This window comes from Oxyura jamaicensis, chromosome 1, assembly GCF_011077185.1.
Source record: "Oxyura jamaicensis isolate SHBP4307 breed ruddy duck chromosome 1, BPBGC_Ojam_1.0, whole genome shotgun sequence".
Classification (NCBI taxonomy): Eukaryota; Metazoa; Chordata; class Aves; order Anseriformes; family Anatidae; genus Oxyura; species Oxyura jamaicensis.
This window is the reverse complement of record NC_048893.1, coordinates 161710078-161725460: the sequence shown is the minus strand read 5'-3', so window position 1 is coordinate 161725460 and position 15383 is coordinate 161710078. Positions and strand designations below refer to the sequence as shown.

The 15383-nt window shown below is 40.5% G+C and overlaps 1 protein-coding gene across 8 annotated transcripts in view; it reads right to left on the bottom strand.

The window, feature by feature from the left end:
• Window positions 1-15383, bottom strand: part of KLF12 (Kruppel like factor 12) — a 240533-nt gene that overhangs the window by 222770 nt on the left and 2380 nt on the right. The window contains exon 1 of one of the 8 annotated variants that reach the window (XM_035320672.1): window positions 14944-15086. The exons of the other annotated variants lie outside the window; for them this stretch is intronic. The gene's annotated coding sequence lies outside the window, so the exon portion shown is untranslated. Of the gene's footprint in view, window positions 1-14943; window positions 15087-15383 lie in introns of those variants that run through there. 8 annotated transcript variants of the gene reach the window in all.

Below are 15383 nucleotides of genomic sequence, written 5' to 3'. Positions count from 1 at the left end.
GTTCGCCTTTCATCTGGAGGTATTTTAACTTTTAATCAGTCCTTCAATATGAAATTCAGTTTGTATTGGCACAATGGTTTCACATAAAAACAATCATAATTTTAGCAGAACTCTATTATACTGCAAATTCTTGCTTCCATCTTGACTTACTTTGCAGTAATCCATGCAGTTTATTTGGTTACACAAAGAACCACAGTTCATTTGGCATAATTACCTCCCTCTTCTGTTAGTATCTGTTTGGCATCCTGAAATGCCATATTTACTTTTTTTTTTTTTTTTTTTTTTTTTGATGCACGTTCACGGTCCTCAACAAAAGACTTCATAAACCTGTTGTCCTGCCTTCGGCCATACAAAAGTTCACCTTCTGCTTTGATTACCTTGACTTTCCAACAAGCATACAACAAACAAAAAAACAAAGACTGATCAAGCAAGCATTTCCCTTTCTCACTTTTCCCTCTGTAAAGGAAAACACTCAGAAACCTTCTTTTCCTGATTTACTGACCTTTCCTTCTGCTTAAGGTTTCATTCCAGTGTGTGCCATCACTGACAGTGGAACCAGTATGAGTGGTGACTACAGCTTGCAGAGGAGGGACAGGCACCCTGGGAGATGGATGACAACAAGGACTGTGTAAGCCACCACTGACACTTAAGACAAGCAAATATAAAACCGCAGACAGCCGTACCTTGGTTAGGCTGACTGAACCATGACTTCTTCCACACCAATGAGCATGCAGAGGCAATCACTGTCCACTCTGTTTAGAGCTCAGCTCTTGTAAAATGCACAGAAAACTCTGCTCTATGCTTATTCTCCCATACAAACACTCCTTTCCCCTCAAGGTGAATCTAATACCAACTTCAGGACACCCTGTATGGTATGTATCATGCTCCAGGGATAAAGGTACTTTCATTTGGAAAATACTAATAATTCCAGCAAGACCAAATTACGACCAGCAGCCTTTAAAATTAAGCATATAAAAGTATTCCTATATGATAAGAACAAGTTATCCAGTAAATGCAATTTGCTTGCCCTTCTCACAAACTCTTCAGCATAAACATTACTAAGAGCATACAAGTCACCCTCCAAAGTACACAGAAACTTTTACAAGGCATGGGAAGACAAAATGTCAGGTTTCACTCCATCAGCTGAGAGCAAGTCACTGAAGACCTGAATTTTAGAAACATGGATGTTAACTTCAGTGAGAGTTGAGCCATTTAACACACATGAAACCAGAACCAATTTCAGCACTCCCTATTCAGCAAAACCCTCATAGATTCTCTCCCGTCCTCCTGAATCCAGAATTAGCTATTACATCAAGGGACATAAAAACCCAGAATTATTATAAATATAACTTCATAGACATGTAATAACTTTCAATATGGTCTGCACTCTTCAGAGATATTAATTTAAAAGCCTGAACCAACAGTTTAGGATTTCCTCTAAGCTGCAGCTTTCTCAAGTCAATATTTGTAAATCATGTTTCACGTTTCCAAGGAAACCAAGTGGGTAATACCTCTTGCAAACAGCCTCTTTCAATATACTTTTCATGGCTACATGGCTCACAGAAGTTATCCTTGGTCTCACAAAGGACAGAAGTTTCACTTTTCCTTGTATCTTCTGAAAAAAAAAAATAAAAGTCAGCCTACAGAAGCAACTCAAGCAACTGCGGTGGTAAGAACGTACAGAAATCGATGCGGACTTTCCAATCTGAAGCATATGTATAATAACCCTTGTATGCTGTAGAAAATCTGAGTATTTTTTCCAAATAGTAGTAGACCTTAAAACGTTCAGTGTACGTAGCATTACATTTATTTTGCACATGTAAAAGTGAGGCACTTCTTAAATGATATCTAAATTATCAGCCAGTACACCACCTACAGAGGCCCGAACATAGCTCACCATCCCTCTCAGAAATGTATTATACATCTAATAATAAAGTTCAAATGTTAATGAAGATAAAGACCAAACCTAGAGTAGCATATTATAATAGAACTATGCTTACTTGTTTTCTTTTCCTATGATTTTTCTTATTTGACAAACATTTAAATCAGTTTAAGACATTACTAGCTTAATTAATTCTGCAAACAAAAGGTTATAGGCATGTGATATACTCAAAGTCATTTTGTTGTTGGGATCTTTGGAAGAAGCAAACTTTGAGCAAAGCAACAAAGAAATAGCATAAATGGAGAGGAAGCAAAATAAAGCAGAAAAAAATAAATCTATGATTTCCACTTCAATTCCTGTGAAGACTTAAAAAGAAAAAAGACAGCAACAGTATTTTTGTGCTCTTGCACACTTGAGACAGTTCAAAGCAAAACAGAAATCAATTGTCCTGTTAGAAATGTTGTGAGACTTCAGTTTCCAAAAAGCCTGGTGATGCATTTAGAAATGATGCACTTAAAGGGCATCATTATGTGTCCAAACACACCCTTGCTGAAAAACAGAGACTGAAGTTTTACAAAAAAAAATAAAAAATAAAATAAAAAAAACACATCCTGCTTTCCCATCTGTTCACATCAACCTGCAAGACACCCTCAAGAACTGTTTAATACACAAAATGCACACTTAAAGTTGCACTCAATTCACGGGGTAAGAAATGAGTATTCTTTGGTGGCTCAGTGTAAGAAGAGAACCACAAGCCCTTCAGAAAGGACCTCAGCCTCCTCCTGACATGACAAACACCAAGCCAAATCCATGGAGCTAGATGGTAAGAAACTTTTGTAACCCAGCTCAATCTGCAAACTACAAGAATCCAGGTCTGAGAATCCACACAAAAAGAATCCACACAAAACAAACCTGCAGCTTCTCAACAAACGTAGATGCAGCAAGAGGACTCTTTTGACTTTATATGAGAAGATTGTTCACACAACAAAAAATGATCCCATTAAAAAGGAAACACTTTATATAACGTACCAGGCATCACATTAGCTATGTAAACTTTTGTGGCGAGCAGCGAAAACCAATTACTGTCTTAGAAAATTTCTCAAAGATGTCTGAAGCATCATTCTACAGCTGGTAACTGAGATATTTCTGAAGGAAAATATCTTCAATGGTTAATAACTTGATCTGCAATAAGGGAAACCCATGTTGTTTTAAAAGTATATTCAGCAGCAAACAGTGCTCAAAGGATCTTGACTCACCGCTCAGCAGCAATGGGCTTACTTTATGCCATCCGCTAACAAAACACACATGCACACAGGTTGGTTTACTTTTCTTGGATCATTTGTGTCCTTCCCCGCCACACACACACTCCTTGATTTCACAGTTTCTCCCCCTGCAACCTGCCTTCATCCCCAAGAGACACACACAGAGCCCAGTTCCACAGCTGGGAAAGAGATGGGAAAGACTAGAAATACTCTCAGAAGATACCGGAGCCACTCCTCAACACAACAAAGCAACCACAAAGACACACACAAAAGGCGGTCCTTGCCCAGACTGCGAAGACAGGAAAAGGCCCAAGAGAAACTCCTTCTAGACCTCAAGTGAAGCCAACGTCACCATGAACCTGAGACGCCCCAATTACAAACCAGCAGGACACACAATGCACGTGACAGCTTGACCTTAACAGAAGAAACGGAGTTGCTTTCCATGTGGCAAGCTGTGAGGTTATCACAAGCTTTCCCGAAGGTAACACAACCAGTGCCGAGATGCCACATGCAGTTCCAGCTGTCTACTGCATTAGCTCCGAAAATAACGGGTTACTGCTTCACCGCAGTGTTTTCAAGAACTGCTGTAATAAATCTTCAGCAGAATTTCAGGACTCCAGGGACCTGTAACGTGCTATGTGATCTATAACATGAAAATATAAATTAAGGAATGACTGGTTTTTACATTTAGAAATGCGTGCAATGGAAACTAATGCTGCATTAAAAAAAGCTTGGAAGTAAAAAAGATAAAAAGGCTAACAGACATCGGGTAGAGAAAACAAGAGCAATATTACTGGTAAGGAACAACAAGCAACATCTAAATCTCGCACTTTAATAAAAAATGAAATCATTATTAGCGTTTGCAGAGAAAGGTTTTTAAGCTAATGACTGAATATGCTTTAGGCTCACATTTCTTTTTTTGCCATATGAAAAGCTGTACTCAGAAGACAGAGTTCAAAAGCTCCATGGAGAGCTGTTCACAAGTCTCAGACACCACTGCTTGGCTCTAAGAGGCTATTTCTTAATAAACTGGTGGTCCATAAAGAGCATAAAAATCATGAATAGTAGTAAGTCCAATAGAATACAGTACAAGCCCACTTCAAGTGCCCCACTGGAAGCTTAAATCAAGATATTGCGGAGTAAAATAAAAGGTGAGTTTGTCAGGAGGAGAACTGGGGCAAAAGCTGGGATTGCAACAGGTGACGGGAGGTCAATTTGATTTTAGAAATGTGATGTTTCCCCACAGGCCTATTAGTTCTGTAACAATATGAGACATGTATAATATTTGTTTTACTATGTATTTCTCTTTCCTTTTTCAAAATACAGATAAGGAAACACTGATTTGAACTTCTCTCAAGAGCACAAGACATTATTTTGGCAAAGAACTTCTACTGAATGTACTTCTAGTGCTCTTTACCTGGTGAGCCGTTCACCTTCTTCCCAGAGAGCTTGAAGCGTTAATAAAATCTTCCCTCAAAATGGCATCTTTCAGTTTTCCAACTTGCTGCACAAGGCTACATTGCACAATGGTCCTTGTTCCTAATCCTGATCCTTCTTACATGATCTACAGTAGTTACATTAACCTGGAGAAAGAAAATGACAGAACCAACAAGTTTCCTTTTCCTTCCTTGAAAAGGAGGAAGGGAATTACATTTCCAATTGTACAGTTGTAAATTTTCCCATTTTTTAATCATGCTTTGGCATTTAGTTGCTATTTCAAGAAATTAAGGAAAAGTCTGGGGGAAAAAAAAAGCCTTTTAGTTGGGTTTCCTTATATACTTATCCATGATTATAGTTTTATAATCAGAGTATGTAGAAATAGGCTTTATTTACACAATTGTTATCTCCCTGAGAAGACTGAGAAAATAGAGCAGTGCATATGTAAACATGGAAGCAAGGCTCTAAAAAGGATGAAAAAATGATAAGAGAGAAAAAGAAAAAAGAAAAAAAAAAACACTGAGAGTACCAGTAGGACATCAATAATAAAATTACTGGAAAAGAGCAAAACTTCCTGAAGTCGAGCCGAGCTCAGCAAAATCACCTGACACTCATACTCCCTCTTTTAAAACCAATATGATTAATGAACAGCGGTTATGGGGGGGGAACAGAGTATCCGAACAGTAACAGCATTATTACATTTGAGATGATCCTGGATAAGCACATGAAAAAACAATGGTAAGCAAGAGACAAAAAGGTCTTAAGCAGTGCAACATAACATAAGCACACAAAAACCTGAGCATGTGTAATTCTACTCATCTGATATCCCCGGCCAGCAAGCATTGTAATTCTTGCTTCAAATAAAATATACGGAGTGGGCATGGCAGAAAAAAGCATTTGAGAAATAGGGTGTCATCAACATTAGATGAGAAAAAGGGAAGCCTTCAAAAAAGTTACTTTCATAAGCAGCTTCACAGTACGAGAGTAGATGGGTACTCCCATCTTTTGACAAAGTTTAATGCTTCCAGAAGAAGCAGCCTAACAAACAGTATTCCAAAACCTCTATGGTAAAGAAATAGTCTTTCTGTACAATTGTTGTAAATTCTAATGAAAATTTCTGACTTTTATTTATTCTTCTCAAACAGGTTGAGGGACAAATTTGAAATTATAAAAATGATGTAAATTCCTTCCTTTATCAGCATTCAAGGAGTACTCACTCGCTTCAAAGAAAGTTTCAAAGAAATTACCATTACTGGTCTGATAAAAATCATGGACTAAACAAAACTGAAATGGAGTAAACTAATCCATAAGCAGGTGCATAAGAGAGCTTCTTCTTTCCCACAGCTTATTCAACTACTACGGACCAGTACCCAGCTCATACAGAAGTTGAAAAAAAAAAATCTAGTGGGAGCAAAAGAAGCAAGGTACCTTTCTTTTTTTTTTTTCTTCCAGTCTTCAGATAAACAGTATGCTGAAGGATGATACATGCTAGCTCTAAAACCCTCAAGTAAATTCTAAACAGAAACCGAGTTTCACTTTTCCTTCTTATACAACATTTTTCCTTTATTTAATGTATATATTAGTTTTAAGCACAAATACTTCTTAGTAGGATTTTTACAGTAACCTGGCACATTAAAAATATTTTTTTTCTATTATTTTGATCTGAGCAATGTTTTCTACAGCTTATGAGAGTTCTGATTTCCAGCTAGGAACAGGCAGAACAGATCAGTATTTAAATAAAACCATCCAGTAAATGAGAAACGCAGCATTTGACATACTGTAATATTAAAAAATGTGAAAAATAAAGCTCAGGAAAATTAACTCCACAAAATTTTAAATACATAGGTATGCATTCTCTCAACTAAAAATCAGCATATGTGGCATAAGACTTTTCTGCTGTGTATCAGCGTGCTAAATGTCCCCTAGACAATGGACATCACTGGAAATGAAAAATGAGGAGGAATTACAGTAACAAAAGCTGCTTTAATTGGTTGCTTAAACCAAAGTTTCCTGCTTGCTGTTTTGAAGTAAAAACGAGTTAAATCAATTCACCTTCTTCAACAGCTACAAATTAAAACACCGGTCAATTATGCAAACTCAGAAAGCAAAGACAGAGAAGGAATTGACAGGAGACTGGTTGACCACTCACTTAAGAGACAGAGGTGCAAGGTTAAATGGCTGGAAGCCAAATATATGGATAAATTCAGGGTACATATAACGCATAAAGATTAGGGCAATTATAATCACTGAATCCATTTACCAAAGAATATGGGTGATCCTTCATCACACAATGTCTTCTACGTTATGCTTATCTATTCACAAAACATTAAAGCTCCAACAAAATACGTTTGCTTAATCCAAGTCCAGGTGATATTCTCTTGATGACTCAATTTAGACAGAATTAGATGATCATAACCATCTTGTCTGATCTTCAAATCGATGAATTTACAATCCAACCCTATGTTTAGATCTTTTTTTCTTCTCACTTCACAAAGCCAATCAATATGAGTTAATTTGACTTTATGGTAAGTTCCTTCTGGTATCTGCTTAAATGACAGCATGTCCATCATCAACCCAAAACTTCAAACAACCAGCCACCACTTGAAACCATCCTTCAGGACGGCAATGAACTTGAAATGCAGCTTCACTCTTCAATTAACAATTTAAACATACGCTTTTCAAAGTCTTTTTCACTAAGTCAATACAGACGTAACATACATATTCACATGCTACTCTATCGGGGGAACTTGACGTGTTCTTTAGCCCATGACACGGGGAATTAAATCCTCCTCTCAACATCAGGCTTCACGTTTAGCCAGAAGAGAGCAGTACAAAGAGTCAGGAGAACCGTGCCAGACACCAAGAACAATGATGACAGTTTTACAGGAACAAAGCCTAGAAGTACTCCTAAATCCCTGAATTAAGAGTTGTTTCCAAGTCGCACACCTCCCACTAGAGGTACAGAACATGGTGGGTTTCCCAAGCCAGCGGTCATACTACGAACAGTCAGAATGAACTGCATGTGGCAGCTATGGCTAAACGTGAACTTGTTTGTCCAGGCAGAAATCCTTAAAAAAAAGTCTTCGGAACTTGCGCTCTGGCCAAGTTAGGCGCCACTTTTTCTGTGGCCTTTGCAGTGCAGTCAGGATGCTTTTTAGGATGCAATTCCCACATTTCACCCAGTTGCCAATGCTCAAACTTCATAAAAGCTGCAGCTTAATCGTTTGGCCTTCAAACCAAGAACACCAATGATGTCTGAAGAATGCTGACAAGAATTACTGGTTTAGATCATAACAAATGATTGCCATGGCACATGACAATCTAAATAGCCCTTCTATAAGCATTACTTTTACTGATTCTTTCGTAGAGGTAATTTTTGGTTTGTTTTGCTGAATTAATTTTAACACTCTATAGCACAAGGACAACATTTCAACCGACAGAATTTTCGTATTTCCGATTTTTAGCTGATACGAAGGTATTTCATGCTACGTTTATGTTACTATTTATAATACCACAGAAATATACAAGGATGTGACAAATATCTAACACTAAATCCAGCAACAACATCCATCACCACCTGACACCCCAACCACAGCTCAAAAGACAACTACATCATTAGCCTGCGGGTTCAGGTGTGTGCACAGCAGTACACAAAGAAAAGTTTTGAAGAAAAAAAAACATAGAGTGGAAAAATAGAGTAAAGTTGTTATGCTATTCATAAAATGAAGATGCCTTTAAAATAACCCAGGACCCAGAAAATGCGACCGGGAATAAAAATTAAAGATGCCTTTTAATTATAAGACTGTCCCATTCAGGTCATCAGTGGAAGGGTTACACCAGGATGAAAAGGATGTCAGGAAACAGTATTTTTCACCCAAAGAGAGACATTGCAGCATGTCACAAGAAGCAGAAAAAGCAGTAGCTAAACACCCAGCGGCAAGAACTCAGAGTTGTGAAGAAGCTAAACTGACCGCAGTCAGAAGTAATCACAAGAAAAAACTTTCTCCTTTTATTTTTAATTCCTATTTTTCTAGAGGAGGAAGAAGATATGTCAATGAAAGCTTCACGCATGTGGAACTTTGGCAATGTTTGGGAGGGATGTGAAAGTACAAGTATTTCTCACTTCTGCTGATAGACATGCCCACAGGATGACTAGGGTACTGAAGAGCTAAGATCCCAGTGCTTTCCCTAATGAAGAAAACCACAGCCTGGTTGAGGGTGCCCACTCTCACAGCGCATGTGGCGAGTTAATTGACAAATAATGGAAGCCACGGAAAAGAAAAAGCACATGGAGCATGTGGAGCATGGAACCTCCACTCCCTTCCTCACCCCAAGCAGATCACGTTATTTGCTCAATGTGACTACAGTAAACTTTATCCCAACAGTCACAACCAAAAATTACAAGTTACCAGTTTGTCCATCTTCTCAAAACGCAAGGAACAGAACTACTGCTATATATTCTTCAGGTATATATGTTGAAGACATTTTTAGCAAAATGTTGATTTAGCTGAATATAGATCTGGAAAGTAAAAGTGAAAATGGCAAAGCTTTCTAAGTTAACAGCCTCCAAATCTGCCTGCCAACTAGATTGAGTTTGCATGTTTTCCTTTTCAGAAAGGAGAAAAAAAAAAACTCATTCTGTTAATGTTTTCCTTTCAAAATGCTGTTGGGTACCATCTATACAAAAGATCTCATTGACTAGACAGAATCTGTGAAAAAATAAGTCATCTTGTATGTCTTACTGATTGACAGAAACTGGAAAGGAGTGATTTTCCCCACCTCTGTTTTAGTTGTTTTTTGTTGTTGGAAACTCTTTTCATTTCCCACTTAACCTAAATTTTCTTGCAATGGAAAGATTCTATGAAAAAGAAACTGGAATAGCTCCAACTCCTGTCCAACACTTAAAAAGATTTTAAAGCGTCATCGATCATAGCTCTTTACATGCTCTCCTACATGCACTGCCAACCCTTACTCCAAGACTAATTCAAAAATGTTTTATGCCAGCATCACACGCTTAGAATAAAGACAGAGAATTAAAAAAAAAAAAAAAATCTCTAAAATATTCTGATTTTAAGTCTAGTACTGCTCAGATTCATGTCAGATGTTACTGAAAAATACTCGCAGTCATCTTTCTTTCTTTCCAAGGAAGAACTGGCAATTAATAATGATTAATTCTAAGTACCTCTGTGGCTAACGAGGATGACCACGTGTTATCACATCTGCTATGAAAACTGTCCTGAATTTTTAGCACTTCATCTGAAAATGCCAGTCCCATGGAGAGAGAAAAAACAAAAACAAAAACAAAAAAACATTCACAGTAGGTGACAACAATCCTAGTCATTCTTTGATGTTACAAATTTCTAATACTACGTTATTTCATTTAACAAACTTCAGTCATTTCAGCTGAAATTCTCAGTGTCTGCTTCTGCAAAGTTAGATTCAAACGTTTTCAAGAATACATCAGGTATCTTTGACTACTTTGGTAATGGGGAAAAGTCTAAAAAATAATTAAGAATATTTTCGTTTGGAAACATTCTCCCTCGGGGATCCACAGACGACTGATACTTTCCCAACAGAAACTGATGGGGTTCCAGAGTTGTCTTTACCCATTCCACAGCCAACACGTTGCAATTTGAGCACCACAGCTGACAACTACAGCTCGCAGGTGCCCAGGAAGGCTTCCAGAGGCTTGCTTGCGAGATCTCCAACTCTGCACACAGGCCCGAGCATCCTCCTGACGGACCCAATTCTCCATGCATCAGCCGCAGTGACCTGGCCAGCAGGCATCATGGTACTCCCTCGCTGCAGACCTGGCTAAGCCCCCAGGAAACAGATGCACCAGCAAAAGGCTTTAGGGCCAAGTCACAAAGAAAAGAAACTATCCTTAGGTAGCCAGCAGGATCGGTGCTGGCATTCACAACCTTGTGCTCCTCGCAGCTCTGGCCGCTGGACAACACCTCCCACTAATTATAAGTTAGCATCGCCGTTTGCACCTTACAGAGAGGATAACCAAGGGTTATCCTAGGTGACACCTGACAAAACTGGGACCAGAACTCGGGTCTCCAAAAGACACATCATCTGATTAATTATCCCCTTTGCTGCGCTGATGTCCAAGGTCATGCATTTGACTGTTCTGTGTTTAAACAACGAGAACACGCTCACCCCACGGCCAGGAACAAAGCTGGGGATTTCTGAGTCCCATCGTTACTCTGCTATGTAGCGAATGCCGTGCCAGCCTTTAGCAAAGAGCGTACTTCATTCCCCCTCTGAAGGCTGGTTCACACAGAGGACAAAAGCTTGCTACTGCTAACCAGACATGCTTTAACTCAAGTGGTGCTGGTCTGTGCTGCAACTCCAAAGCCCATCAATGCGAGCGCTACCAGCGACCCACAAAAGGATAAACACCATTGCACACAAGGAAATGTGTTTCCTCAGTGTTCCAGGAAAAAAAAAAAAACACAAAACACAACACCATGAACAAATAAACAAACCAGGAGATTAAAAAAAATAAAATAAAATAACACAGACATTGTTAGGATTGCATTCAGAGGAAATGTCAAGCTACAATAGTCTTGGCAAACTATTTGTTAAAATACTCTTTAACTGTTAAGGGTCATCTCCCTTGACCCTAACGCATGCTGCTTCAGTTCTGATATACCTTAGCTTTTGCATCCTTAACTTTGTGGTTTTATTAGACTTAATAATAACAGTCAGCAACCCATCACCTAGTCAAGTCTTGCCCTTGCACCTGCTGCTGAGGAGCCTCCTCTGACAAAGGAGCTGATGCACACAGACGCAAAGTGCATGAAGAAAACAACACAAAGCATCAAAATTGGAGGTAAGAAAGATCGCTGAAGGGGAAGAAGAGTCAACACCACAGGATCCAGCACTCGACTCATTTTGTATATAATATTCAGAGGCCACGAGGGGCCTCCTGTAGCAACTGGTGGGCCAAGGTTGACTTCAGAGTCCTCTCTACCCTGTAATGCTGCAAAGAGGGAGCACAGCAACCTGACGGCTTCTCTTAAATAAGCGCCCACATTTACACACTGGCCTGTGCCAACTGCAGTCCTTGAAAACATTTTAAACGAGTCCATACATTCACTCCTGAGCCAAGTTTTACCATATTTATTTCAGTTGAGCAGCAATGGGATGGTTTATGCCACCATCCCTGCCCAAAAATGCAGGAAATGAGAGAGAAATAGTTCCATGATGAAGGCATAGCCATCATTTAAAGACATCTCAATTCAAATCACATTATTTTGCAGCAGAAATAAATGCAAAATATATTCTTATTTTATAGTTTTTGGTTTAGACCAAAGTCCAGATTATGCTTTCTGAAAAATACCAGGAGGTTGTACACTGGAATCAAGAAAGGAAAAGTCCACGCAAGCGCAGTGTTATACACAACGTAAACATACTGACTTCTTGGCAAAGCCACCTCGATTTTTCTCTTCCTTCTGCCTCTCAGTATTCTTTCAAGAATTCTGTGCCACTGAATGGTGTATACAACTAATTAAAGAATACTCTCCTGTTTTTATATTATAGTTACTGCATGGGAGCAAACACAAAAGCACGGATTCAAAGTAAACTTAAACCAGTCACACCAAAGTATGAGAGTCCATACATTTTAGGGTACCAAATCTAAACCGGACTTCAACACGGGAAAGGGCTTCTAAACATAAATGCAAGAGCACCAGCACAGTTTTACCATAAACCAAAAGAGACCACTCAATTTTCCTCACATCGGTCCAACTTTACCCACTTTCACAGCTGGGCTACATGCATGTGCTAGGTCTAGCCAACACTCTAGTCAAGTTTGTCAACGTGGTTTTTGTTCATACCTAGACATACAGCTATCACGGTGATACTAAATCCTCAAAAATAACTCTTGCTGCTCGTTTATTTTCACATTTACTACTGACTTAAGAAAAAAATTCATTTAGCTGAAACAGGAGGTCTGTCTAAAGTTCAGTAGTTGAACAGCACGTTCTCACAGGGTAAGGTTACACGGAGCTTTTGATTGACTAACACTGTTAAAAGTGTCTTTAGTACTACAGCATAAAAGCATTTCTCTTTTCTACCATAAGCATATATGCCATTAAAAATAAATAAATTTCACTGCATAGGAAGTGTAGTCATTTCATGTTTTCACGTTTGCACTTCCAAGACCCCAGATTCGCCTTTCAGATACACAGCACACCCTGCACAAAAGGAAAACCCAAACTTGGCTTAATACCTTTCTTTACATCTCACTTTTCAACATCATGCCTCTTTATGTTTTCTTGTTAGCTGGGGAAAGTGAGCATGCTTGTGTTTGCAGCTCCTCCTCTTTCAAAGACGCACAGCTGCAGCTGTAGTAAACAACCACCAGTCAGGAGCTGAGAAGGTCAAAGTCTCAGTGCCGCATCCATCTCAGCTTTTCTAAAATTGAAATTTCCATTTAGAGAAATTTGGGTTTTTGTTTCTCCTTATGTTTATGTCAAGGAAAGGCAAACCTCAACCTTTTCCCAACAAAATAAACCAAGACACAATTCTTCAAAAGCCATGAACGAAATACTTCAGGGAAGATGCGTATTTCCCCAGCTTCATTAATACAAGACCCTGAATAAGGCATTTGTATCATTTAGTTGAGCAAAGGCTTGGTCAAAACCCATCTTGTACCGAACCGACCTGTTACACAACACAAATGACACTTATTTCCCTAAGAAACACGCAAGGAGGTTGGCCATCCTGGAAGATGGTGCCAGTGGCGGCAGGAAGCTCACGGAGTGGACCCAGTGACCTGAAGCTCAAAGACCGCAGCACTGTAACATCAGAAAGGCTAGCGTCGGCAGGCACTGCTCACCCAATGATTAGAAATGGCACACGCCCTCCCTTTGTTTGATAAGCTACTCAGGTCACACAGATGCCTGCCCAAAATCTAAACAACAGGACACCCTAAGCGCCAAAACATCCACCCAATTTCAGAGGGCTTCTGCAACACTGCAGTACAGTCAAGAGCATCCTGAATACCTGGGAGAGATGTTGCACATTTTGCTCAGAAAGCATGGTCTCTATTTCTATTTAATTTCAGCGGTTACAGCCATTCACCGTGTTGGTCTGTGGACTCGAGACTGAACAGAAAGTTGATTCCTACCACACGGGTTTGCAGCCTAAGCCTTTCTACCACTTCATGGCAGAAGAACTAGTTCAACCCTGCAGTATGGAAATCTCTCTCCAGAAGTGAAACTCAGATCGCACAGTCAGATCTGGCCAATCCCGACAGAAACACCTGGCAGAGGACCACAGGATTAGCCTGTCCTGAAATATTAAAGTTTATTTTTCAAAGTTGTTACAAGCATTCTTCTGGTCTCTCTCGGGATCTTAGGGACCTTTTCAGCAAAGGGTTTTCTACAAGAGAGCGGGTAGACCTGGAAATATTGTCACTAAGTATTGATGGGGAAATAGATACATATGTTAAAAAAAAAAAAGTAACACCGCATCTCCCATCCCCCTTCTTACACGTCTGATACTGCTTCATTATCAGAAGCAGAAACCAAACAGCACCTCCCAAATCCCAAACTCCTTCCAGCCCCTCCAGCACACACACAATCATTCCTCTAACGCCCCTCGGCGTATCTCCTACGTCCTCCCCACAGCCAGATGCTGGGCGATGGCAGAGGAAACGGGATTTCTTTTTCCACAGCCCTCTTTAAACGCTATTCACAACTCCATGAACTGAGAAGCTACAGGGAAAAAGAAATATTACAAGCTACCTCATGAAGCTGCCTGTAACCTAAGGAAAAGGTTGACTGGAGAGAAAAAAAAAAAAAAAAAAGGAAAAAAAAAAAAGAAAAAAAAAAAAAAAGGTGTTTCTCCGGCTCCTTCAATCCATGGAGGGAGAGGGAAAGGGGAGTGGAGGCAGAACGGCCCCGAGGTGATGTCCGGGGCTGGAGGGACCAGGGGGCTCCGCTTCTTGCAACGCCAGGCGCCCAGCCAGCGGCTTCAAGTTGCTCTCGTCCCATCAGCGAGGGATTTTCGCGTCTCCCCTTCGGAAGAGGAGGCGAAAATGGAAGGAGAGCCGCGGCCCGGCAGCGTGAGGGAAATGGTGCCGGCGGCCCGGCCCGGCCCGGCGCTGCCGCCCGCCTCGGGGCTGGCACCGACCGGCGGCCAGAAAATGGAGCCCGGCTGCCAGGGCTGCGAGAGGCAGCCCCGCCAAGTTGCCGCCGGCCGTGCGCGGCTACCTGCCGCGGCGAGACGGAACGGGAGATGAAAAGGGGGAAAAATACATAGCAAGAAGAGCATCGTTTATTTATGACGGTAAAACAGGAGAATATCAAAAAAAAATGGTGAAAAAAAAAAAAAAAAAGGTTTACTTACTTACTCGGGGGCTGCCAAAGGCTAGTAGAATTTAACAGGCTTGAGCTAAACCATGATGTAAGCGAACTTATCTCCGGCACCTCGCATCGAGCAGCTCTGCTCCCGAGTACGTAACATATTTGGGATTTTTTATTTATTTATATTTATTTTTATATGTATACGCCAGCAGGTTTCGGTGCGCTGTCAAAAGCGACCGCCGTGGAAAGGTCTGCAAAGGCTGCTCGCCGGCTATCACACCCCCGCGAGGAGGATAAATAAATAAATAAATATGTAATACGTGTATTTATAGGGACCCTATAAGCACAGACACAGCGCTGCCGGTGCCCCCCTGCTGCCGGCGGCGGGCAGCCCGGGCCGCGTGTCGTCCCCGTCCTCCGTCCCCCCCCCCCCCCCCCCCCCCCCCCCGGCGCCCCGTGCACATGCTTTAAATGTAAATACAG